The sequence below is a fragment of the Neolamprologus multifasciatus genome, chromosome 16, assembly GCF_963576455.1.
Source record: "Neolamprologus multifasciatus chromosome 16, fNeoMul1.2, whole genome shotgun sequence".
Lineage (NCBI taxonomy): Eukaryota > Metazoa > Chordata > Actinopteri > Cichliformes > Cichlidae > Neolamprologus > Neolamprologus multifasciatus.
The window spans coordinates 13,957,499-13,984,684 of record NC_140454.1 but is presented as its reverse complement, the minus strand read 5'-3'; the positions used below and the strand labels follow the sequence as shown (position 1 = coordinate 13,984,684).

The 27,186-nt window shown below is 38.7% G+C and overlaps 1 protein-coding gene and 1 long non-coding RNA gene across 6 annotated transcripts in view; both read right to left on the bottom strand.

Moving 5' to 3' along the window:
• Nucleotides 1-27,186, bottom strand: part of il1rapl1a (interleukin 1 receptor accessory protein-like 1a) — a 170,288-nt gene that overhangs the window by 121,373 nt on the left and 21,729 nt on the right. The window lies entirely within an intron of this gene.
• Nucleotides 429-27,186, bottom strand: LOC146500436 (uncharacterized). The gene is made up of 2 exons (XR_014869979.1): nt 19,019-27,186; nt 429-17,873 (listed from the first exon to the last, which is right to left on the bottom strand). It is a non-coding gene; the product is annotated as an uncharacterized LOC146500436 (long non-coding RNA).

Genomic DNA, 27,186 nt, shown 5'->3' with positions numbered 1-27,186 from the left:
GCTGTGCTTATTGCCTAGCAACCCAACGATTCTCCTTACACTGCAACAGTCGCATACGTAATAGGATCATAAACCACCGCAGCACACAATATTCGCCTGGAAAGATGTCAAGGCCTAAATACTTGGTAGGTGTTCTTTATTCAGACTATAGGGAGTTAGTGTTCTGCTCCCTCCCCTTGTGTTTGCTTCTTTTTTCTCTCTCTCTCCTCCCTCACTCATCTCCTCATCCTCTCTCTCAGGTGCACCAGGTGGAGTAACTGATGATTGCCTTGCCCTGCCCTGCCCTGATTTAAAGGAGGCTGGGAAAAGAGTTTCTCTTTCTCTCCCAGACTACCCAGTTCTCCAGCATAAGGTTCTGATTCTTTGTAGGGATTTATCTCCTTTCCTTTTAGGACTGACCTCCAAGTAGTCTGTTTCTTTTTTTAAAAAAATAAACAATATAAAAGATGGATGTAGTCCTGGGCTAAAGCTTCGAAACAAGTGGTTTTACTTTCAATCTTTCAGTTTGCAACATAGTATGACCAAGATTTGGTAAATAGACTTTTTTTTTATTCAGTATCACCCAAAAGGACTGACTGAGACCATGAACTCAGCAGGAAAGTTTTTACAGAGGTCAAGTCAGAGAGTTGCTTTTTCACAGACTCGGGTCAGAAGCTTTGCAACCACAGCTGTTGTCTTCTGGTGGCAATTGTTTATTAGTTTTATGTTCCTGACCTTGAAGCAACATCCATGATTTATACTTTCTATGGGTTTCTTTGTTTTTTCATATTTTCTGTTTTGATAAATGTCTTGAGTGTGGCATCCTTTTGATATGTTGCAGTCACTGAGATGAGTTGAGCCTCAGTGTAGCTTTTTTTTTTGAAAAAAAAAATCATTTATTCACTAAATTTCAAACACTTTGTAAGTTACGTTGTTGTGGAGAAAGTCAGTTCATGTAGTAAAAATGAAAATACCAGAAGAAGCATTCTTCAGAGAGAAAAAGACCTTCATTACAGAGAAACAGACGCTTTTAGCCACCTCCTGTGGCGAATGACTGAAGACGTACACAAACAGATACCTTTTAGGCCTGTTCATTAATAAAGGATATTTCAAATACACTACAGGCTTCACAGAAATGTGCAACCAAACATTTGCAGAAATGTGTAAACATAAGGCAGAGGAACACATGAGAAATAAAATGATGATTTCTGTATCACGATTTTACTAAATGAGCATGAAGGTGATCGATCGATTATTGATTGGTTGAAAGAAATGTACTCATATTAAAATGAGTAACTTCAATAAAGATGATCCACTTCTCTTATACTAAACTAATTGTGTTTGGCTATATATTCTCGACAAACCATTTTATAACTGGTATTTTCAGTGATTGAATGTTTTATTCATCAAACAGTTAACAAAAGATTTAGCAGATGAATCAATGTGTCCACCGGTGCACATTTATTAATATTTATACTGTACATCCTTAGAATTGATGATGGGACCAATAAAAATATAGTCAATCCCCTTCGTTCTTGTGTTTGCCTTTGAAAGAAAAATGTACACAATAGATCAATGGTCTAGGAGGAATTTAAAATTAAAATTTGCACAAGTTTATAACCCAACAATACCTTTTCTTCTTACGTCTGCACAAATGCAATTGTTTACTTTCATTAATTCAGGATTCTGCTCTTTGCATAATCATGTTTCGTCTCCTACCCAATCTCCCATTTTCTGTCCATTCTGCACCTTCAGGCTGTTCACTCTTTTAGCTCTTTTTCTCTCTATTCAGCATCCAATAATCCTTTACTCACACCTCCCCACCTTCCTGACTCCTAGTTTTGCATTTTACCCCACCTCACAGCTTTCTCCTCTCTTGCTGTCCGCTCCTGCCACTCGCCCTCAGATGGAATAATCCATGTCATATTGTCACATTACAGGAGTTCAGATGCTAATAGCTGCACTGCTAATCCAGCTGCTGGCGAGTCTGGACCGGTGCCCGACTGTGCTCTGCCCTGCTCTGCAACAGCTGTGCCTGGCTCAGTCATGCCAGTGATATGCTGGGGATCTCAGACACAGCGGTCCGGCTGGTAGTGCGGTGACTGCATGTTAAAATGACCCTCAAAAGAAAGGAAAGGACACCTCGAGACTACAATCGAAGATGTGTGCTGGACAAGAGGCAGATGTGTATCTTTCCAGTAGTAACAGAGTCCAAGATCCCAGGCTACAAACAGCACTGCCTTTTGGAAAGTCCTCTTAGGATACAATATTGGGAAAACTGTGGTCATGCCCTCTACCAACATTCGGTTATTTTAACAAAGAAGAGTGTGAATGTGACTGAAAGTCGGGATTCACCAATGAAATGCTGATACAACAAATGTATTGAGCTGTGGATGTGAATAAGCCTTGGCAGGCAATTATGGTCATTACTGTCGCTTACAATCTTTCAGAAAAAATAAATTTGCCATTCTATGGGAAGTAGGGAATGTACTTAAGCTCCAGAGCTGTTTGTCGTGAAGCTGTTCCAACAGCTCACCCATCCATTAGAGGGGGGAAATCGGTTTGCCTATAATCTAAGTATAACACTACTTTAAAAAATTTAAAGTAAATTAAAACCTCCTCCTTTTCAATAAAACATCTGCCCAAAAGCACCATCCCATTAGTCAAAAGCAGGCATGCAGCTACTTCAAAATAATTCTGCTAATTTGGCTGAAACCTCTGGGTTCAATTATTGATGAATGAAGCCCACAGGAGCAGGGGTTGGAGTGGGACATCAAGTGGAATGATCGGGGACATGAGAGCTCTTTTGAAAAGGGTGACGTGTACCTGTGCAGAGGTATTGTCCTTCACCCCCTCGCTTCCAATATTTCACAAATCACTTTCCCACCTATTCCCTCTCATCCACAGACAAGCTTTATGGGGGCGATAAGTGTTTTCTCTGATTCCAACAAGTGTATGTGTGCATTAGGAGTACTTTAGCTGTATGATGGATGGCAACAGCAGGGCAAATGTCCTGTTAATAGATGAGTATATTGCATCAAAATCAACTCTGAATCACATTGAGCTACAATATAGGCTGAACTGCTCTGTTAATTTGATTGGTGTGTTTTTGGGCAAAGGCAAATCTAAAACAGGGACGGACAAATTAAATTGTAAAACTGAAACAGAATTGTTAGAAATGATTAGCAATAAAACAGGATACAGGGCCTTGCAATCTCTAATTTCAAGATGGGCCTGCAAGAATGGATAGCAGCTCTTCTCAGCTTCATCTCATCTCTTCCAGTGTTTAAAGAGGGAGACCTTTGACCTTCAAACACTGCAAAGAGTGGAGACTGGATTCAGAGCATGTGTACTAAGCTCTTCTGTATACAATGATTCCCTGCTTTCTGTGTGTTCATGCTGTTTACATTTAATTTTGATTAGGCTACTGCATGTGTGTATGAGTTATGGCGTACATATATCTGTTACCAGTTGTTAGTCCCAACTTACACAAACTGATGAATAATAGTTTCTTGTTTATTTTTTGTTTGTTTTTTTTACATTAATGGAAAATATACAGCTGAAAAAACAGTAAAGCAGTGGGCCACCACGTCTTCGGTGCGCTTTGGCTTTGAGTCTACAAATTCCTAGAAATCAATCAGAGGAGTTAAAAGTAATTCTACCAAAAGTTACTCCCTCATTTGACTTTGATGATGATGTTGGAGAGATGAGCCCAAGATGCTGATCCAAAGTCTCCCATAGGTGTTCAAATGGCTTGAGATGTGGTGACAGCAAAGGCCATAGCATGTCATCAAATTCTTTTCATACTCATCAAGCCGTTCAATGACCCATCGTGCCCTTTAGATTTGGGCACTGTCATCTTGGAGGGAGACCGCTCCAGTCGGCATAGAAATATTTTTTTCATATGATAAAGGTTACCACTCAGAACAACTTTGTATGGATTTGCAGTAACACTTCTTTCTAGCGAAAACCCACCACATCCCCTCACTTGACTGTAGCCCAGAGTTCAGGGCTACACCAATATGTGAATATGTGCTGTGAAGCTTCCATATGACTCTAAAATGTCCCCATTTTAAAAGAGGAACAGAAAATCTGCAACTGAATCATTTACATTTATCATCATAATATAACAGGTCTTATTTACAACACTATACAGCAGTATATATGTGTACATTACAAGGAGACAGCAGTATGTAGCACAAAGATGAACATTCTGTAAAGAGTATGCGAAATATCACAGCTAGATGTCAGATGTTTGCAGACTGCAGTAAATTGAATAAATTTTCTTACCCCAAGCAAATTCAAGTGCATACCACTAGCTATAGAGGCTGCTGTAGGACAAACAACTCTGGCCGCCATTCATCTGTTGTTAGTGTAGGCCAGGGATGGGGAACTGCAGGTTTTAGATGTATCCTCGATCCAACACAGCTGATTTAAATGGCTAAATTAACCTCCTCAACATGTCTTAAAGTTCTCCAGAGGCCTGGTAATGAACTAATCATTTGATTCAGGTGTATTGACCCAGGTTGATATCTAAAACCTGCAGGATACCAGCCCTCAAAGCCTGGAGTTTCCCCACCCCTGGTGTAGGCTGTCAGTCTCCTGTTCATCCCAAATGTCATATGTCCACAACTGTTTATTCTGGAGGAGGCTGTAAAATTTTGTGAAAGGAGTCCGATACAAATTGACAACTCAGTGAAGCTCAGCTCTGTCCAATGACAGCGATACTGCCGCAGTATCTATAAGAGCTGCTGTTCTTACTAATGTTAGTGGCTGTTAGCTGACGTTAGTGAAACTTTCTTTGAAGAGAATCAAACATTGCTTGACACTTATATGATACGAGAATGTAATCCCACTGCTTATCAGAGGAAAAGTGTGATTTTCATGATACTGAAGCCTACGATTAGCTGGTATAATGTTAGCTTATAACCAGCTGGTATTGCTGTTTAGCCAACTTGTGTGCTTTTTGGAGTCCCATGACTAATCTGCTGAAAACAGGTAGTTGTTGCATAACACACATAAGCATAACAGGTAGTTATGCTTATGTGTGTTAGAGCCCTGGCTTCAGTTTAGGAGATGAGGCTTGAGGTGAGAGAGAAGTGGATGACGGACACGTTGTCTCTTTGCAATTTTGCTTCTTTGGTGATAAGGATGAGATGATAAAACAGATGATGAAACATTGGTATGATGCTTTATATCTTGAGCCTAAAGGTGAAGATACAAATTAAAACTTCTCCTTCATTTCTGCTGTACTACATATGTGGCCGGTTTCTAATCACATATACAAAACTAAATTAGGTTTAATAGAGATGTACATCTCGGCCACTGTATTTAAGATGGCAGGGCAACATGGTGGATTCCATAAACTGGCACCTGTTCCTATATATTTTTCAAGTTTAAGTTTATGAGAATACATCAGTTTGTTGGAAGATGTACTAACACAATAATAAATGTATATTTATGAGTACAACATACTTTTTATCTATTAAATAAATACAAAAAAATGTGATTGTACCTTTAAGGAAATAAGCTATTTCTGTTGTGTTTACTGAGACTTTCTTCCTTGTTAACATTTTCATCCAAGGATCACTCTGAACCACTGAGAGGGCCCTAAGCACTCCGGTGATCAGATCACCCGACACACAACATTAACAAGTGAGAACGAAAGATTTTAAATAGAAAATTTACTCCTGAGAAAATTTCAATAAAAAAGAACTGAGGAAGAAAAGGGGGGAACTAGAGTTCTTTCCTGTTATTGTTGAGTCTTTATTTCTAGCTTGAAGAGAGGGTCTCAAGGTCACAGTGGTTGAAAATGTGCGCTTAGTGGTTTAAAAGAGAGAAAAGGGTGATTGGCTGAGATTGGCAAAGGATAATAGGTGAGGATTGAGGAAGCCCCCGAGGCTAATCTATCATTAGCATTCTAAAGGAACTACTGGGGCTTGGAGACAAACGCACAAAACACAACAACATTTGCCTGACTGACACAAGTATACATTTAGAAAAAAGAAAAACAAAAGAATGCACTTGAAAGCGAACACACATAATCCCTCATCATTATCTAACTCGGGGCTCTTAAACTTTTTGTGGCCCTCCTCAGAAGCAGAATAAATTTCATGCCCCACAGTTTTCAAATCTATCATTAGCCAATTTTTTAAAATGAAGACTGGAAAAGTCTTGCTAATTTGCCTTATAAAAATCACATTATTTCAACTGTGTTTTAACTTTTTCAAATGCGGTAATAATTTAATGGTAACTGCTTCAAGATCCCATCCTGAGCTTTGTCATTTGAAACAATTTGTTGATCATTTATACACTAAACCTAGACAAGCGTGTTCAAAAGGCGCAGAAGTTGAAAAAACTGCTCATCCACACAACACCAAGCTATAAACGAGCATCACCAGAGATTTAAACGGGAAAAGAAAGTGCTGTAGGAGAAGGAAAAAATGGGAAGAAAAATTAAGAAACACACTTTAACACTTGAATTTTATGCCACCAGTCCATTGTATGGTAAATACAATGAGATCTGTTGCAGTAATGAGGTAAGCCAGAGCTGTATTGATCACATGCAGTGGATCAGAGGACCTCTGCCAGTCCCTCAGAGCCCACTTTATGCAGCCGAAAAACCACCACAATCCCATCTCATTTACAATGTACATCTGTCTTTCCCACCCCTCCCTGCCTCTGCATCCATCTTGTCCTCTCGATACATTTTAGAGGTCCTCCTTCCTTTTGCACTTTTTTTCCTCGTCTACTGTTGTCTCATCTTACTCTCTGCCTCCATGTATCAGCCTCCTTATTCATGTAAATCCATTTGCTGTGAGAATGAAGCTTGTCTAATGTCCTGAACACTGCTGGATTTCATGCCATTTCTTCCTGGTAACGGTAGAATAATGAAAATGTAAATAGCGTTAAGCTGGGTAGCTTAAGACAACCTCTTAATGAAGGCAGAGAGAGAGAGAGGGAAAGCACAAGTGTAAGAAGGAAGAAAAGAAAGAGACGTTGAGAGAGAAAGTGCAGACATTTTTAGCTTCAAAAGAGTCCTGTCGTCACTGGCTACAACATCACATGCAGCAAATCACTGAGGCGTGTATATGGGAACCAGCTAGAAAAGGGACACTATAGGAGTTCAAGATATGTGGTAAGAGTTGCCACCACATAAAGCCTTTCAAAGTGTATCCTTTCAACCTTTCTACTGGTATACGCCACACACCATTCAGCCTTTTTCTTATGTCTGCTTCTTTAGGCTTTCCCTTCGGTTGCCCGTCGACCTCAAGAGAAAAATCCCAGCCTGTAATCTGAGGAGACGTTAATCAAGCTTTCGTGTTTGTCTCCCTCTGATACGGCTATCTATAAGAGGGATAAACCTAATAGTTTGTGAGAATTGATGATATCAATATTCCCTCTGCCTTAGCGCTCACATTGCTTTTTACACATGCGCAAGTGAGGGGGAGGCAGTTATGTAAGAAGGGACACAAGAGGGCTTCCCTTGAGCTTTAGATATATTGAGAGAAAAGGAAGAGCAAAGCAGAGGAGCGCTGTATGTGAACAGAGGAAAAACACCAGAAACTGGGCAGAGGTGCACAAAGTTGACCTCACGTGCTGCTGATGAAAAGATTAAGTTAGGGAAACAAAGTGGGGGGACTGAATAAACCAGAATAATTAGCTATTTCAAAGAGTGATTACATGAGAGAGTGAGGAACATTTTTAACAATAGAGGCATAGAAAAGAGTGCAAAATATGAGATGACTCAACTGAAAGAGGGCTTTTGCTTTTGTTTCATAAGTACCTTTTGGCTGTCACCTTTCTAAATGTCCTGCACCTCTTTATAGATTGTAGATCTACTTAGACCACAAAACAGCATGTGCGTCCTTGCTATCCCGCTCAACCTTGGGATAACTCTGCATTAGCACATCAGGCTGTTAAGTCAATCCCAGAGCTACTCAGCCAAACAGACCATTGGCTTGATCTTTGATTGTAAAAGCCTGCCAGGCTGGCAAGTTAATCCCGGAGCGTAGAAGGCCAATCAAGTTGTCAGGCCAGGCTCACCGTCAATAACACATTTAGGTCAAACAGAAAAGGCGTGGAGCAGGCCTGAGCTTCTAAAGACATACCTCCATCACATCAGTTAAATGTCAAACAGTCCAAGTATAGCTTATATGTATACATATGTGCAAAAAAAAGGATGCTGTTAAAAGTATAAAATCAATAAAGGATTGGGGGTTTTGTTGGATAACTTGTTCTGCCTGCCTTTTTTTATTGATCGCCAAGTGAACTCAGGCACTTGACAATGTGAAGCAGTAGAAAGGTTATTGTGCAGTCACCAGAACCACCCACATCTGCAGTGGCACAGAAAAATGAACTCCCAACACAACAACTAGACAGTAAGAGAAGAAGAAAAAAGCGGCAAAGATCGAGAGAGGTGACGTGGCAACAAGAGGAGTGAAGTGAAAGAGAGAGAAATGCGGAAAACACTGAAAGAAATAGAGAATGATGGAAAGAAAAAGAGAAAGAAAGAGACAAGCTGACATTGAGACAGCACTATTTACGGTAGATTAGTTGTTATGGTGATAGGGAAAGGAAGGGATGTAGTTGTCAGGGTGATGGGGCTGCACTGGGCTACTAATGATATGTAAAAATAGCTGTGCTTAGAAATCACCCTACCTTTGAAAAAAAAAACATACTTGCACACACATACACACACAAACTCTCAGATTCTCAGATGAATATGCACAAAGCAGTTTGTTGAAGCAGGCTCCTTTCATTAGCATATGGAGACATACTCAGATTCCTCCCCCACATTCCCAGCATGGAGATCAATTTTTGTAGGTTTTTGCTTAATGAGGGATGGTAGAAAGATACATACCAACACTGGCAATGTAAATGTTTAGTTCTGTGTGTGACTGCTGTAGTTCTGTTCTTCTAAAGGTCTAATAACAGAGTCTGAGTGTGTATAATTTCTTTGCGGAAGGACATAGAAGTGCGGGTAACTGTAATTTAAATGGCCTCAAGGGTTTTCTAGAACGGTGGTCTTTGTAGCTTTTACCGCCTGCAATGTAAGCTCTGGGCTTTCCAAAGCATCTGATGTAATCACTGTCAAATAATAATCAAACACACCTCAGTGGCATGTGCCAAATAATATTTTCAATTATGTCAACAACTGTTTTGCCCACTGGTGAACGCAGTTAACTGCATTTAGTAGTTGGTACATCATATTTTGAAAGAAATGTAATAGTTTTTAACATGGGAGAGACACAAACCCAGCCGCAGGGAGTCACAAGCTAGTGTACTCTAGTGCTGGTCCCAAGCCTGGATAAATGGGAGGGTTGCATCAGGAGGGGCATCAGACATGCAGATCCATCCGCTGTGGTGACCACTTGGGAAATAAGTGAGCAGGTGAAAGCAGTATAGCACAAAGCACCTTAAGAAAGCTTATATCCTCACCTGCTGATAGTAACAACAAGAGTTTAATGAAACAGATGCAAGAAAAAGTGTGATCTTCACAATCGTGAACCGTGCTATTATGAAGATCTTCTGAGAAAAAAAAAGTTTTTGTGCAAGCAAAAAAATTGTGAACAAATAGAGGAAACTCAGTTGCCTTTTTTATCCATCTTCAGTGCACAACCAGCAAAGATCACTCCAACAGGAAAGTGGATAATAACAGGGTCTCCCTCACACTGGCTAATGTTAATGCTCATAACTTGACTATTAGGTCAACTGCAATTTTGGACATGGCAGGCTGCTATCCAAAAAGAACGTAGCTGCCTTTCTGCAGTTTACTGAAGTTATATGGACAAATCAGCAGGCTGTTGAAAAGATGTTTTGTGGACAAAGACCAAAATCTTTTTCTTTTTTTTAGTTAAAGTAGAAGCACTACATTTGGAGGAAGTAAAATATTGCAATCCACCAGAATAAACTTATCCCAGTTGTGAAACATGATGGTGGAAGTGTTACAGTTTGGCCCTATTTTGCTGCATCTGGGCCAGGGTGGTTTGTCATTATTGATGGAGTAATGAATTTTGCATTATACCAGGGATTTATAAATCAAAACGTTGGGGTATTTGTTTGAAAACTAAATCTAAAGAGGGTCATGCAGCAAGACAAGAACCAACACATAAGTGATTAGACAGAAAATAAAGCTAATGTTGTGGAATGGCCCAGTGAACATCCTCAGCTTCATTAAAAATGTTTTGGAAGGACACGAGAATTGAAGCTGTCCTGAACAGATGAATGACCCCAGGCGATATTAATGAATGAGCGACAGTTACCGAAAATGTTAGCTGTAGCAAATAGGGGTGCACGCTTTTTCTTGAATTCATTTGCAACTACCAGGTATACAACAGTATCTGGTGTTTAAAAACACAATTCCCTGTTTTTATCTTAGTAATTTGTGCAATGAGAAGTTTCAATAAGATAAACTGCCCCAGATTATGCTTCACTAGGCAAATTTTTACAAATATACATTTGCGATTTTCTAAATTGTGGCATTTGTACTTCAATAAACAATGTGAATTACTAACTTAATAGCTGTGTCCAATGTTGTAGAAGCATTAATACACTCATAACTAATTTAGGGAATTTCAAAGCCACCATGAAAACCTTTAATTTGCTCATGTACAACAGCCACTCAAGGTTCTGAGAAATTACATATCACAACTTAAAGAGAGCAAAGTGCTGCTATATCACAGCTATCTAATTCAAACTTAACTGCTCTTATGCCAATCAAAGTGTCTAGTGGTACTTATCCTTTGCCAGCACTTGATTACCTGGCACATTATTACTGTAGTAGATCTAAACACACTCATTTACACATACGCACACAGTAACAGCATTGCATATGTTGAATATTATATTATTTACTTGTGTCACTAACATGAAAGATTCTCCAGCATAATTGCTTCAGTGTCAGTGGAGGCAAGCATGCACGTATTACTCTGTGCATCGTGTTCACATTGGAGTAAAGTGCTTTCACAACGCCACCAAAATAGACACACAAATCACATGTGGCATCACACAAACACACCCACATACACATACATGAAATGTGCTTGAGCAGACATCAAATAAAGGGAATAATTTCCCTTTTGAATGAATAACTTTGAATAGATATAGAGGGAATTTACCCATAAAGCAACCATGTTGTTTTAGCAAATAAAACAACTGAGTGGAGTTATTTATGACCCTATTATGTTTAATACAGCCATTCTTGTTTATTGGCACCATTTGTGTTTAGCATATATGTTTTCCTTTTTCTACAAGAGATTTCTGACACATATTCTCATGTAGTAATTGTGTTTTTAAAAAGATTTTTACACAAAAGGAGATAAAACAAAAATCATACTAAAAAAATGACATTTATTTAGAAAATCCGTTTCTGTTCCTACTTCCTACAAAAACAAACTTTATTTGTTTCAATTATACAAGAAAAAAAGAACTAAGATAATACATAGTGAGGTTTGAGTGAATTAACTGGTGACACCATCGTACTTGTTACAATTACATCATCATAATCAGGCTTTAATCCTTTTTTAACTTCAGTGTTACTTTTTAAAATAGAAGTTTATTTTGTGCTGGTATTATCTGATGTGAAGCGACTTGTGATTTGAATCTTGAAACACTCTTTCTAAATAAATCTACTTTCTTCTTACTTACAGGTTGAAGACCTACTGAATAAAAGGTACTTAAGTGAAGTGAAACCAAATACCTAGCTCTTGACAAAACACTTAGACACAAGAAGAGGAAAGGGCAACCAGAATTCATGAGGTGACAATGAAATTTGTCAACTTGTAGTTACGACGGGCCACATGGCACACACTAACAGGAGGAAAGAATACTACTGACTGACATGTGAACCAATGGGAAATAAACAAGTCGGCTGTCTATGTCCACTTGCGACCAAATGTCAGACCGGAAAGTGATGGGTGACAAGGAAATCACTTTTTACGTGCACGACTGTGTATGACTAAAAACATTCAGAAGTTGTCCTTAGTTTTCTGAAAGCCTCTTGTCTCCACACAGCCGAGCACTGATGGCTTACATCAAAGGCAAAACCTAAAACGCATTTCCAATTTCACTGATGATACAATCAACCACTCTTTCTGTTTTAGTGTAGTAAGTAAAAATAATTGTGTAGTCAAATTCAATTTTTTTTCCTCCCCATAAAAATATGACATTATGGCTCGGGTGCCAGCATGTTGTCCTATCCTAAGGCTATGCAGCTTTTATAAACTAAGCAAAGAAAACAGGCTTCCTATCTGCACAATGCACCATCCAGGGCAGTCTGGCTTTCCACAAGAAAGCCATTTAATCTCCAGTAGTCTGCATGTGATCAATCTCCTAGCACAGTGTTACTGCAGCGCAGGCCATTCCTCATCATTTAGAGAGAGAGGTATTGACCAGGCCAAGACAGCCTCCGTAGTGCATCTGCATGTTGTGAGCAAACAGGAAACAATAAAAAAAAAATTTCCACGGTATACATTATGTGTTTTTCTCTTCTCCATTATGTGCATTATGTATATTCACGAAATGAGAATGTTTGAGTATGACAAAGAAGCAAAAACAGCTGGTTAACAAAACCATATATTTACAAATGCTCACACATCTTCCAGTTTGTCGGCTTGCTTTTGTATTAATGTCTTGTGGGTTAATGCAGTCGGCTGTATTTTCTGTTTATCATCAATACATCCTTAGTTCGACATTCCTGCTTAGTGGCTCACACCAGGGAAATGCACCGAGAACGAGCACAGCATTGTTAATGAGCATCAAGTGCAACTGGCTGAGCACGCTGATGCAAAGAAAGGGAGCCTGAAACTAGTTTTGAGTTGGTAACATCACTTTAGACCCATTAAATTAAAGGTTTAGACTGCTCAGTTGCTAAACTCGGCTGCAGACATATATTACTGTGTACGGATGTCAAAGTGGACAGCTGATCTTCCAGCCCTAGAAATGAGAGGAATGAATGTTCAATACAAGCATCCAGGAAGCCTCTGGGGTATGAGACAGGCATGACAAGTAGAGACAAGGTTTCACTACATCTTATTTGTGTACGTCATTTAGCTCATCTTCTTGACAGAGGAAATGTATAGACAGGCACATTTCAGTTTTCAAGTGTCAGAGAAATTGCGGCAGTATGATTTGTGAAATGAAAGGAGAGCACCTTGACAAATAAATTAACTGACTGACAGACTGGCTGGATTGTGTATTCCTGCCCTCACACTTATCGAGTGGTTTATTCAGGCATCAACTCCACAGACTTCATCCCTCACACTGCCTTGGGGCCATGTCAGATTTACAGTTATCCATGACGTTCTCTTATCAGGGATTTGGAGCAGGACTTTGCAGACTCATGTAGAATATTGGCTGTATCGTTTTTGTGTTGTTGGTTTTTTTTTTTTCTTTTTATCCCTGCTTCGAGACACAGCGAGAAGCCAAGGTTGGGATATCACAAGTCACATGGATAGAGTCACACAGTGCTACATGCACATACGCACATCCCTGATGTCTCCTGCTGGGATTGCTCCATAGCAATACCCCGACATATCAGAGTATGTTGACAGCGAGCCGATTGCAGTGGCTTCTGCTGTAGTCACAAGTAGCAGCACTCTCGGCTGGTCCATGAAAGTCTTATTTGTACTGACAAAGACATCAGGTATGCAATAATGTTCATTCTGTGAAGTCACAATCCACCGTTTTCTCCCTTGCTGTTTAGAGCAATTTTAGATTTCTTTACATTTCTTTAGTGTTTGATTTAATGATAAAAACAATCATCATTATGTGCTTTTCAATAGCAAGAGAGATTAAATACCATTTTCACTCCATAATCAACCTTTAAAAAGCTTATACTGTCTTTTAGTATCTATTTTTGGCTTTGTTTTGCTTCATTCACAGCTCCTCTGTGTCTCACTTAAAACTGAAAAGTATTTTGATTACTTGGGTTACATGCTTTCATGATTGAAACAAAAAGTACCAATATTACACAATCAGGATGATAAGAGCTTTTCTTAATGTGCTGATAGCAAACAATATTTCTAATGTTTGGTAGTAAAAGATGGTGCTTTTACTGAGTTAAGTGGAAGAAACTGAGATGATACCATTCCTGTATTTAGTCGAGTGCAGAGTGTTGTTTTTCACTGCAGCATGTTCATTCATCCCTGTCCACTGTATTTAAAAGCCATTATTCCGGCTAACAGACCGGTCAGCAGGCCTTGGCTATGTTTAGAGATGTGTATTGTCGGTCTCTTTCATGACATTTGGAGTGTATAAAGTGTGTTCAAACAGCATATTATTTTGTGTCTCTGTATGGGACAGCAGAGGCAGCATAAGGTGTGATGATGCAGAGATGCAGCTGTGAGCAATTCCTAATCAGAGCTTTTGTCTGTTTATGGCTGACTCAGGGGCAAAAGATAACACAAACTGTGCCCTGTAGGATGATACATTACGTTCCTCCTTTGATTGGGTGACACTGATTGATGCATATGTAGTGCACAGTTCTCAGCACAATATTTTTTTGTGGTCCTTTAGCAATTTGGGCAGTTTTAAGTCTTAAAATGTGATGAAAAGAATATGGTGAAATTTACCTAATCAACTACCTTGTGTTCTTATACGGGTGAGTTGTCAGGTTGGTGACTTAGTAACAGGGACAGACTGAAATAATTATTTAGGCCAGGATTATTTTCCATTTTGGCCTCATTGGGAAGAAAAGATTTACAGATTACAAAATCGAAACGATCCCAATTGTTGAGTTTTAAAGGTACTTTGGTTGTCTCATCAAAAACCGACTAGCAACACAGTGGGGAATAAATCAATTTTATTTAATTGAATTTTATTCACATAGCACCAAATCACAACAACAGTTGCCCCAAGGTGTTTTATATTGTAAGGTAAAGACCTACAAGAAAACAGCAACAATCATATGACCCCTATGAGCAAGCAGTTTGGCAACAGTGGAAAGGAAAAACTCCCTTTTAACAGGAAGAAACCACACATGTGTAAAACACATGAATGAAAAAAGGTTTGTGAAGAAGAAACACTCATCATGTGAAGCCCCCATCAGCCTACACATATTGCAGGACAACTAAGGGAGGATTCAGAGTCACCTGATCCAATACAGTATTTTTTAGCAAAAGGGAAAGTTTTAAGCTTAATCTTAAAAGTAGAGAGGGTGTCTGTTTCCCAAATCCAAACTGGAAGCTGGTTCCACATAAGAAGGGCCTGAAAGCTGAAGGCTCTGCCTCCCATTCTACTTTTGGTTCCTAGAATATTTTAAAGTAAATCAGCAGTCTGAGACCAAAGAGCTGTATTTGGATGATACAGTACTATGATGTCTTTAAGAGAAGATTAAGAGAAGATTATTAAAGACCTAGTATGTGAGGTGAAGGGTTCTAAATTTGATTCTGGATTTATCAGGGAGCCAATAAAGAGAAGCCAATATGGGGGAAAAATCCTCTCATTTTCCCTGTCAGTACTCTTGCTGCAGCATGTTGGATCAACTGAAGGGTTTTCAGGGAGTTTTTAGGACATCCTGGTAATAACAAATCACAATAGTCAGGCCTAGAAGCAATAAATGAATGAACTACTTTTTCTGCATCACTCTATGACTGAATGTTTCTTATTTTGGAGACGTTGTGCAAATGGAAGAAAGCAGTCCTACATATTTGTTAAATATGTGATTTGAAGAACATATCCTGGTCAAAACAACTCCAATATTCCTCACAGTGTTACTGGAGGCCAAGGTAATGCCGTCCAGAGTAAGAATCTGATTAGATACCATATTTCTAACAGTTACTGAACTTAATTATCTGCTGATCTTTTAAGTTTGCTCACTTTTGTTAACTGTAGTTCAATTTTAATGGAGATAGAAAAAATATCAAACAACAATCCAGCAAAAAACACATTACATAAAAGTTATAAATGGGTATGTGTTTCATTGAGTGAAACAAGTATTTGATCTGTATTTGATCAGCTTGAAGCTTCAGCTCCCTCCACATACTTTTTATAAGAAACAAGTCTGGAGACCAGCTAGGTCACTCCATGACCCTAATGCGCTTCTTCTTTAGGCACTGCTTTGCTGCACTGGTGGTATGTTTTTAGTCACTGTCATGCTGAAAGACCCATCCACGGCCCATCTTCACTGTTCTGATATTGGGAAGGAGATCCTTGTCCAAAATTTAGCAGTATTTGGTCCAGTCCCTTGGCTCCTTAATGGGTTGAGGTCCTGTTGAAAAACAGCCCCTAAGAATAATGTTTCCACCTCCATGCTTGACTGTGATGGTGGTTTTCTTTAGGTCATATTCAGCATTTCTCCTCCTCCAAACACAGTGGGTTGAATTGATGCCAAAGAACTAATTTTCTGTTTTATCTGACCATACCACTTTCTCTGAATCTTTTAGATATTCACTGGCAAACCTATGAAGGGCCTCTACATGTGCCTTATTGAGCAGGGGGATCTTCCGGGTACTGAAAGGTTTCAGTCCATTATAGTATAAACACCTTCAGGCGGCCACTCTTCAGAACCAACTGAACCAATTCCTGAGTACTGATTGTTTGAAATGTCACATCATCCTTGATAATGCCATACATACTGTCACCTTGAAAAGTGAATATTTGGAATGGTGTCCTTATGGGGTGACTGTGGTCCCGACTGCCTTCTAAGCTTCTTCCATGTAGTTTTGGGCTGACCGACCACTTTTCTCATGATCATTGTGGCACACAGCCAGTCTGTGGCTTGTTGAAGGTGATCAAATATTTATTCACACTTTATTATGATTATTATAACTATTTCATCCAATAACATGCAAATCAATTTATAGAATGTTTCTGTAATGTGGGGAGTTTTTCTGGCGTTTTGGTTGATATACCGTCTCTCTGCATTAACAATGAAACTACCATAAAAATTACAGACTGTTCATTTCTTTATAATTGGACAAACCTTCAAATTCAGCAGAGGATCAAATAATTATTTCACCCACTGTAGATTAGTCACACCAATGAGCAATATGCAAAGCAAGCCACAAAAAACAATTGGCCCACAAGAAGAGAATAACAGGGGACAGTGCACCCAGAGTGAGTTGAGTGGATTCTGAGATGTCTGCTGGCTCATTCCTGCTTGCTATATTATCGCTGATTAGATTGACTGTTCACAGGAGGGCAAAATCCCAAAAATGTCGATATGCTCAGATATCTTACTCTGACATTTTCTAATCTTGTCAGACATACAGAGTGAGAAAATATTAATTTCTTTTGTGTTATGATTTTGTAAAACTGGGCTCAGTGAAGTAGATGGCCATGCTGACCTGGAGCCAATACACTCAAAAAAAAAATGAAATTGGGTGGTTGTTAAATTTACAAAATTCAAACTTGTAATGTGAACAAAATAATTTCATGAACATAATTAAATCATGTAGGATCTGCATGAAATCCAGCAACTTAATTTATTCTTGTTGAGATGACATGATACAATCTAGTAAGAGTGGTTAGTTGCCTGGATTCACAAAATTCACAAGATCACACAAGAGTTCAAACCACAGGAAAATCACTGGGGTTAGAAGAGACAGACAACCATACATACACTACGTATATGCCTCAGCTATTTATTGTGCTTTTTAAAATTCTATATAAAACCTTGTAATCATAGTTTCCCCATTTTTTTGAAGTCTAGATTGACAGCTCGGTGGCACAGTGGTTAGCACTGTTGCCTCGCAGCAAGAAGGTCTTGGGTTCAAATCCGCAATCTGGCCAAGTTTGCAGTGGGTTCTCTCTGGGTACTCTGGTTTCCTGCCACAGTTAAAGTCATGCAGTAATTAGGGTTAAGTTAATTGGTGTTTCTAAAATATCTGTGAACATGAGGGCAAATGGTTGTCTGTCTCTCTGTGATAGACTGGTGACCTGTCCAGTATTGACTATGTGCACGTTAGCATATGCTACTTCCGGTGCGGAAACTCCTGTGGGGAGCTTTGTTTCCGGTGTCCTATTCGCGCCTTGTTTACGGTCCAAAACAAGTTAAGCAAATGAATGAATCAAGCGGCGATTTACATCTCTATAGATGTCTCGGGCATTTACCCAATATATCTGTAAACGATGTTCATCGACTTGTCGATATTTTCCCCCCCGTGCCTCAGAGCAAAATAGAAAAGGGATTCAAATGTTATATTTCTCAGCTGTCCCTCGTTTATCGCGGGTGTTATGTTCTAAAAATAACCAGCAATAGGTGAAATCAAGTTGCCAATTTTATTTTTTGACGGTGCAAAACGTTTTGTGGACACCGTAGACATACAGTACTGCTCTTCAGAGTCACACTGCTGGCGATCGATGCAGTGATTCTGTACTGTACAGGAGAGACGTCATGGAGGAGATCGCCTGCAGCGATCAGGACACAATGTGATGTAAAAAAAAGCATGCAAACTTGCACTAAAAGAATCTGCGAAACAGCGAGGTGAAAGGTGAACCGCGTTATTAGCGAGGGACCGCTGTAATTTTGAAGGTAAGTCACAACATACCCTTCGTAAATACTAATGTATAGAAACCCTTACCAGCAATCATTCATTTTTTGTGTGGCTTTGTTCACGGTTTGTTAACATGCTGTGTAGGTGTGTACTTGATGAGCTGATCTCGATATAACGGGAAACATCTGGTTTGACTATTCTTCACCTGTAGTTTGAATGCTGAACATTTGCCTGTTTAAATCATAAGACCAGTCACTATACAGAGATGTGCTTCTGAATGTGGACGATGCGTCTTCTGCTGCAGTGATGCAGTTCTGCTTGTGTTGAGTGATGTAAACAACTGATCAATCTAAACTCTTTAAACGTCAAAATTGATCATTAGATTTTTTTATGACACAACAGTGGTGAGTGTTCCCACCTTCTGCTCTTTGTAACTTAACGCGATCTTTCAGTTTTCGAGTTTTGGACATGATTTTGGAGTATATCTTCGCAGTAGCGATTGACCGCAAAGTAAAGCTACCGGAAATGTACAACCCCACATCCGGTCTCAAACCAGGAAGTTAGCATTTTCTCGTGCACAGGGTCAATTCCGACTCCCACACTATCACATCTAGGATAGGCCCCAGCCTCACTGCAACCCTGGTAAAGATAAGAGGATGGATGGAGTGCAAGTTATTATAAATCCATTAACATTTTATGTTAACCAGACTCTAGACTTTGTTGAACACTCCAAAAAAATAACTCTTTAAATGAACTTAAAATAAATGGATTAATAAATGGATTTCTATTACGAATAAGCATGTTTTGTTGCACTAACGTAATTTGCATGGGTTGGATCAAATCAATTAAAATAAGTTGGACACAACTGTAGTACAACAGTTGATTCATCATTAATTAATCAAGTTAGTCCAACTCAAGTACATTAAGTTGGAATAACAGATTTGCATAATGCTAAAATAAAGCAATTTAATTACGTGGAAATTCTTTCCATGATTTTTTTATGTTTATTCAAAGAGTTATTTTTTTGAGTGTACAGACCAATAAAAAATTAGCATTAAATACAGGAATGAAGACCATGTTAATTGGAATTTCACATCTAACAAGTCATCTAGTTCTCTTAGTAAATCTATGATTAAAGTCAAAATTATAATTATGACTCACTTAATTTCCTCCCATTTACCTGTTTTGAATCAACCCAGCAGCCTGTTTTTGACTAAGAAATTGTCAGGGGTTGCTGAGTGGAGGCGAGGAAGAGGACCCAAACGCTGGACTCACAGGTAGGTAGGTGAAGGTTGGTGTTTATTGCGATGGAGTGAACAAACAGAACAGAGGTAGGAAATGGCTGGCTGGACAACTGACTGAAGGAAGGACTGACTGAATGGCTGGCTGACTGAAGGCAGGCGGAAACGACAACGTAACATCAATGACACGACAAGGGCTGAAGGGAAGAGAGGGCTTAAATACATGACTAACAAGGACAACGATTGGAGACAGGTGAGTGAACAGCTGAACATAATGAACTAATGGTAAATGGGAAGAGGACTGAACATAATGCACACAGACTAAGGCTAACACAATAAAACAGGAAGTGGAACAGGCAGTAGATAAACGGTGAACGTGAACTGAAAATACTGGGTCAACGACCCAGAAACCCTGACAGAAATATTGATGGACAATAACCAAAGACCTCGAATGTTGGCTTTCATGTATAGTAATAGAATTATTGGACAAAGTCACTGAAAAGCGACATGGACTGCAATGCTTGTGAAAATATTATGAATTCAACATTAATTTTGAACTGGATGTTGGTCGTATTCAAAGCGCAACCTTTCTAGCATTTAGCATTGCTAATATACATAATTTGCAAAGCAGGAAGACCTGTCTGTCCTTCTTTATCCCACAAACCGCATGTACACTTTCAGGTAGCCACTCTTCAGAACCAACTGAACCACTTCCTGAGTCCCCACTGTTTGAAATGTCACGTCATCCTTGATAATGTCATACCTATACCTCATAACTATATTGTCACCCTGAAAAGTGAATATTTGGAAGGATATTACTTTGGAAGAGAGCAAGCATGTTTGAAAACACTTAGGAAACATTATATGTCCAGGGCCCAAAACTGAAGAGGTTCATTTGGTTTATTTGGCCAACTTCAACCGCTGCCCATTCATCCTCAGCCTCTCAGTTTCCTCAGTTGTCATTTTCTTGACTGTTTGCTGCTGCAACTCTGATTCAGTCCAGTGGACAGTGCAGTGCCACAAGGTCTTTGAGAGGATCAACAGAGAAATGTCTAAATTAGCATTTTGTTTTCAGTCCATACGTGCCCAAAATTCACACAGTGCAAACTACTTTGGATGCTCCCTGGATAGATAATGCTAGATAGTGATCATCTCACTACACAAAGTATATTGTTTCACCAGCGAGGATGTGTAAATGGTAAAAACTGCCCAACAACATAACAACATTAAGTCCACTAGAAATATCTGAAGTGACACTGTAGATCAAAAGGAATTAAACATCCCACTTTATTGTTTCCTAGTAGAAAACAGTGGGTTAGATCATTTTCACCAAATACAGAGAGTATTTTCTTTCTCTAAAAATACATACAATATGGCCAATAAACCAGTAACTTGATATTTTCTTATAAAATAGATGTATATAAGATGTCTACTTGATGTCAACCGTATGGATACATTTTTGGATCCATTTTACCTGTACAGTGTTTGTAATAAATCAAGGAATAAATTACATATTCCTATGGGACGCTTCCATGGTCCAAAATGTTAAATTAAGAACTATTTTGCATGACAACAACCTTTAAAAAAAGAGCCACTTTATATGCTTGAGAAGTCTAATTAAAGGAAAAAGATATAGTTGAATATAGTTGACAGCTTTAATAGAAAACTGATCACCAATGTAACAATTCTATTTTTCAAATGACTTAATCCGTCTATCCTTTCAGCAATACTCAGACACCATGGGTAATGTTGACTATCCCCATTCTCTTACTTTACTTTTACACAGTTTAACAATGTATTGTGTTGCAGTGTGCAGACCAAGAGGTTTGTTGTTTTGTCTATAAATGTGTTATCCACGGAGCTGCAAACTGATAATTGGGTTTGTAAGACGACTAAGACCCCAGTTAAACAGTCCCTGTCTTCTCTGATTAAAGTCTGGATCTTTATGGGCCGATCTGTGGCCAGGAAACTGAGGCGGGCCTGTTTAGGTCAGACTAGGCCAGGTCAGACCAAGACAGAGACAACTGGAGCTTGATGGACAGCTTGTTTCTGTCACCGGTATTGACTCTCAGGCAGAGTCAGCATTACTCTGGTCATGCCAGTGCAAAATAACACCTAGGTGAGCACAATGCCTGGAGTAACAAACCCTCATTTGCAGGAGCACAGCATGTGTCGGTCAAAAACATAAGATCTGTGTATAAACAGCTCATACTTGCTTCCACATGTTAGCTATTGTTTTGGGGTAGACTATTGTTTTTGGTTGGGGAGTTTGGTTTGTGTGGTGCACACCACACAAACCAAACTCCCCAACCAAAAACAATAGTCTACCCCAATTGATATATAATTCTTCTGCGCTTGAAGGGTCATTAAAAGCATGAGTAGTACCAAGTGTGTCATAAAGAGCGAGGGAAAAAGAGACAAATACAGCTTTCAGACCTTTGGGAAACTCATTATTCTGGGAAATGCAGGCTTCACATTGAATAATTATAGAATTTTGGGGAACGCTGGGAATGACACCCAAACATTGGGAGGGAAAAATCAATTGTATTGTTGCTTCATACAGTATCTCTTGAGGGCTAATCAAGCCCTCAGAACTGATTCTAACCCGAAACTATTCAAGGTTGTGCAGTCAAATTCTTCTTTCTGTAACCCCATGAAAACAATAGAGTTTTCCCATCGGAATGCGAATGCCCCACAAACAATTCATTAGAAGAGTAGCCCAAGTTTTTCTTTCTTTGTCTCAAAGTTTATCTTCCAAAATTTCTGTTTCGGACTGGTTTGGAAAACCCAGTTCAGGGATGGTGATTTGTTAATTTGAGAGCAGCCATGGAAGTGTGTGCTCAATCTCTTTATCTCCAGCCCAAGAAGATAAATATCCCAAACCTCTGAGCCAGAAAACAATCACCTATCATGTGGCTTTATCTGCAAATTAATCTTCTGTACCACTACATTTCATCTTTAACCTCAATTCCCTTCAGCTTGTCAGCAGCCAGTGATCAAAGCTGAAGGTGCAGGAAAATACATTTTTCAATTAAACCATTTTTGAGTTAATTGCCTTCGGGCAAAATCAATTATTCAAAATAAAACAATAAATAAATAGGTAAGTAAAAAGATTAATTTCAGCACCATTTTCCATTTAGAGAAACAGATGCAAAAACAAAATTTTGCTCAGGGTAAATAATGAATGGAATGTTAATTTCATGCAAGCAACTACACTAATATTATCCTTACAAACTTGCAGCAATGAGTTGTTTACTCTGTTTCATTATTCTTTTTGAACACAAATAAAAAAGGCATTATTTATTGATGGATTTACCATCCAAATTCAGTACTGCTGGATGTTCCATTAGTTTGTGTGAGACAGAGAAAAAAATGGAGCTAAAATGACAGTGTCCATTTTGTGAGCTTGATTTTCCCCGTGACTTAATTGATAATCTTTTTATAATCTTTCAGGCTTCCCTTTGAGTTGCTGGCAGAGAGGCGAGCGCAGTCTTTCAAAAAGGCTAGCTTACCTTCATTGTGTCAGTCAGACGTCTTTGACCCCACACTTGAGAGGTAATATTGAGTTTACCGCCATCAATAATTGACCGAAGGCCCCAGAGGAATACACGATTGACCGGATGTGTAATCCTGACTCTGATCTATGCCAAAATCCTCCACAGACCAAATCATACAAACACACAGGTACTAGTGTATGTGGATAGGGTCATACAAAACTGACACACAAGCAAAAACATGGAGTCAAGCAATTTCAACTTAGTCACTCACTGACTGACTGTACTCTAAGCACAACACAGAGAACTCGTTATAATCTTATTTGTAATTATGTACAAGACAGAAAAATGATTGATAATAATAACACAGAATAAATATTTGTTGTGCACTTACAAAACTGATTAAAGGATCAAATTGATGACTGAAATTCATTTACCCTACTGTCTAACATTCATTTTTTAAACAACATTTAAACAATGGCTTTGTGGGCGTGGTTTATCCAGTCAAAGATGAACGGTGGAACACATCACTAGCAATGCATAAGTGCTCTCACCTTGACCTACAAAGTATACTTTGAATGTCTGAGACACTGGCTGTATTTTGAATACACTATTTTATTATCATTTTCATACTCATTTGCATGTAAGTAAGGTCACCACTTGTACGAGGCCAAGCACCACTTTTACATGTTATTGATCTAAAGTTCAGTGTAGCTTAATGACTGCATTTACCAATGCCTTTAATGCAACACTGCCGTAAAAGAATGTACCATTTTTATCATTTTAATTCTGCATACTCATAAAATATGCATCGTATATTTTCAAGGGGTGTTTAGAAAGTTGACAAACTTTCTAGATCTTATTTTCCCTGCCTATTTCCATCAGAGATGTTCAACAGCCATTGTGTGGGTCTGCATTGAAGTAATGCTCTCCTGTTAATTGTGGGAGTGTAGTAGTTTAGTGTCATCTATTTAAACGGTCATGATCAGTTGTTATTACTCCCATAGATATTGCTAATAGGTACTTTTCTACTGGTTTGTTGCGACAGGGGTATTTAATAGTGGGAATCTTGTATAATGTTGATGGTGGCAGCACATAAATGAGATGATATTCAAGACACAGTGCCCTATAGTTGATTAGTTAAGTAGGTATAGTTGATACACTGGCTTTACGACACCAGTTTTACACCTAAATTATCACAATGTGTGATACAGAACCTAGTCAATGAGCAGGTGAAGGACAGCACCTATGCTATCCATATTAATGTGGCATTGAGCCATTTAAAGGGTTGGTGACATTCAAATCCAGTTTGGGAGAACCCAGACGCTCAGTCTGAAGGAACAGAGATCCACAGACACTTAATCAATGAGATGCATAATTCATACAAGTTAACACAATGGCACATTTAACCAACGAGCAGACACAATTTTCTTACATGACCTTCATAAATGTATTTTTATTAACTTGGATACTTTTTTCTTGTAGAATTTAAAAAATGTGAACAATCCACCAGGACATAACAGCAGTCAAGTTAAAATATTCTTACTATCAAAATGGTAAAATCATTATTTTGAAAAGACTGTGCATACCCGTGCTGACACTATAACAAGTGTACTTATGTGGAGTGGTTTTTCAGTTCACAAATTTTTATTGAGTGAAATGATTCAATTCAATAAGCAAGTTATTAGATTGTAGCTCATGCTGGCCCGTCTGGCTAGCTAACATGTTGGTGATTAGTCAACTATGCCAAGAAACTTCTAAAAGAACTCCTTTTGCAAAAAACACACATTTAAATTGCATTGCATTCTGTGTCACTGACAATACCTGTAACTGGATATTAAAGCACATATACTCATTGATAGTTGCCCTTTCACTCCAGGGAGTGTGCTTTCCTATAAATATAGAAGCTAAAGGTCATGTTTTAAATCTTCAGACATGCCTGCATGGCTGCAGTACATCCACACAGAGGTAAACAGAAGCACACAAAGACCAACAGATTACAGTTCCTAGCGGACATGCACACAGACAGCTGTGGCACCACCGTCATGGTGTTCATGCTATACTAAGAGGCATTTCATACTTTCACAGTAGGTCAGAGAAAGAACCAATGAATTTCTTCTTCTCTCAAATCCTAAAGATTCATTCACTGAATCTTTGCTTAAGTAGCATAGATATGAAACAAATGTGTTTATGGATTCAAGCAAGTATTAATGTTAGATTACTAGCTACAATAGAAAAGTATTTTGTTTAATGTAGAAATGACATCAAATAAATGTTTGAAAGGATTTTCTGACCATCACCAACACCGCCAACAAGCTCTACATTGAGTGTTGAGTGTCAGCTGTTTTCCTTACACCAGACTTCATGTCATGAAAAGTTTCTACTTTCAGTCTTTTTGCTCTCTATTTTCTTTTTTGACCTTTGAATTTCCTCAAAATTGATGTTCAATTTGCTGGCATTTAGAGCCATAATGAGTATCATATTAACCCTTGGTGACCCAGTCACTGAGCAGTTGGATCATTTGGAAGCTGTCATTCTTTTTTTATTGAGGTAGATCTTGCTAATTCTCCATTATGCTATAAATCTGTGTGTCAAGTCACATACTCCTCACTAGGGCTGCCACGATTAGTCGACTAGTCACGATTACGTCGACGATCGTCGACGACTGATTTAATAGTCGACGCGTCGTTTGAAGCTTTGTAAGATCACAAAAGACGCAGGAATAAGTAGTAGGATTTAAGAGTGTAATAACAGACTGAAACAGAAGATGGCAGCACTGCATGTACAAGGATGCCAGCTGCCGTTAAACCGCAAAGAAGAAGAAGTAGCTCTGTCCCAGAATTCATAGCGCGGCCCTGCTCAGTTTCCAACAATGGCGGCAGCTAGCTAGTTTTAATATTACTCTTATTATTCTTTCTGGGTCACAAAATAAACGTTTAACATATTTTCAGGCAAGAATGTAGCTGTGTAAACCTCAAATATCTGCTCAGTTTATCAAGACATCACATATTTTCAAAAGCGCTCCGACGTTTTCGGAGACGTCTGTTACCCACTAGCTCGATAGCTAGCCGGGGGCAAGGCTCACTACAGCCGTGAGAACACCGGACTCCCAGCAAATTGTTTTCAAACCCACCGCCGTCTTTCGCTACTCAGGTTAAACATATATAAGTCACTTAGATAACTTAAAAATGTTATTGTTTGGCCTTTTTTAGTATTTTATTTGTTCCTGAGTAAATCGGTTTGGCTGAGATTAAAGTTATAGTTTTTACACAGCTGAATAAACGTCAAGCAGACAACTGATTATCAGAAGTGTGAGATACTCGAGAATTTACTCCGGTGTCCTGTTATATTTTAGATAGCAAGGAGTTTATTAAACTTCACCGAAACAATCTGCAAATTTCATTAAAATTTAACAAACTATCATCTTGTCTTTATTTTTAGTTAGCACATACCTTAAACACTTAAAGCTGTAAGCTAATGATAGTTATGTAAGAGCAGATGCATGCTGGTGCAATAAGCTGTACGTTTTACGTCCAATGGATGATGATGTGATTAGTTGACTAATCGCAAAAATAATCGGTGACTAGTCGACTATCAAAATAATCGTTTGTGGCAGCCCTACTCCTCACCTTAGAGACAAATACAAAAAAACAAAACAGTAACAGGTGAACTGCTTTCCATTGTTAGATTCTTAGCAATTACCTATCTATTACCAGTTTTTGACAACTGCAGAATTAAGTGGTGGATTATTTTCAATTACTATCAAGAAACAATACATTTTCACAGGCTGAACACAGTCTAATAGTCATAATAACTGCAACATAAATTCTAGACTATTGATATTTAGCACCGACAGAACTTAACAAACAACTACACAAAACAATTTAATCATAAAAATTGACTATAAGTCTTCAAATTAAATCAGCCAGTGGTGCAGACCATTAATATTAGCAGTTGTAAACATTGGAGTCTACTCACACACATGCATGAAAACAGCGACACAGAGGCTGTGCATGCACATAAGAAGTAGGAGTA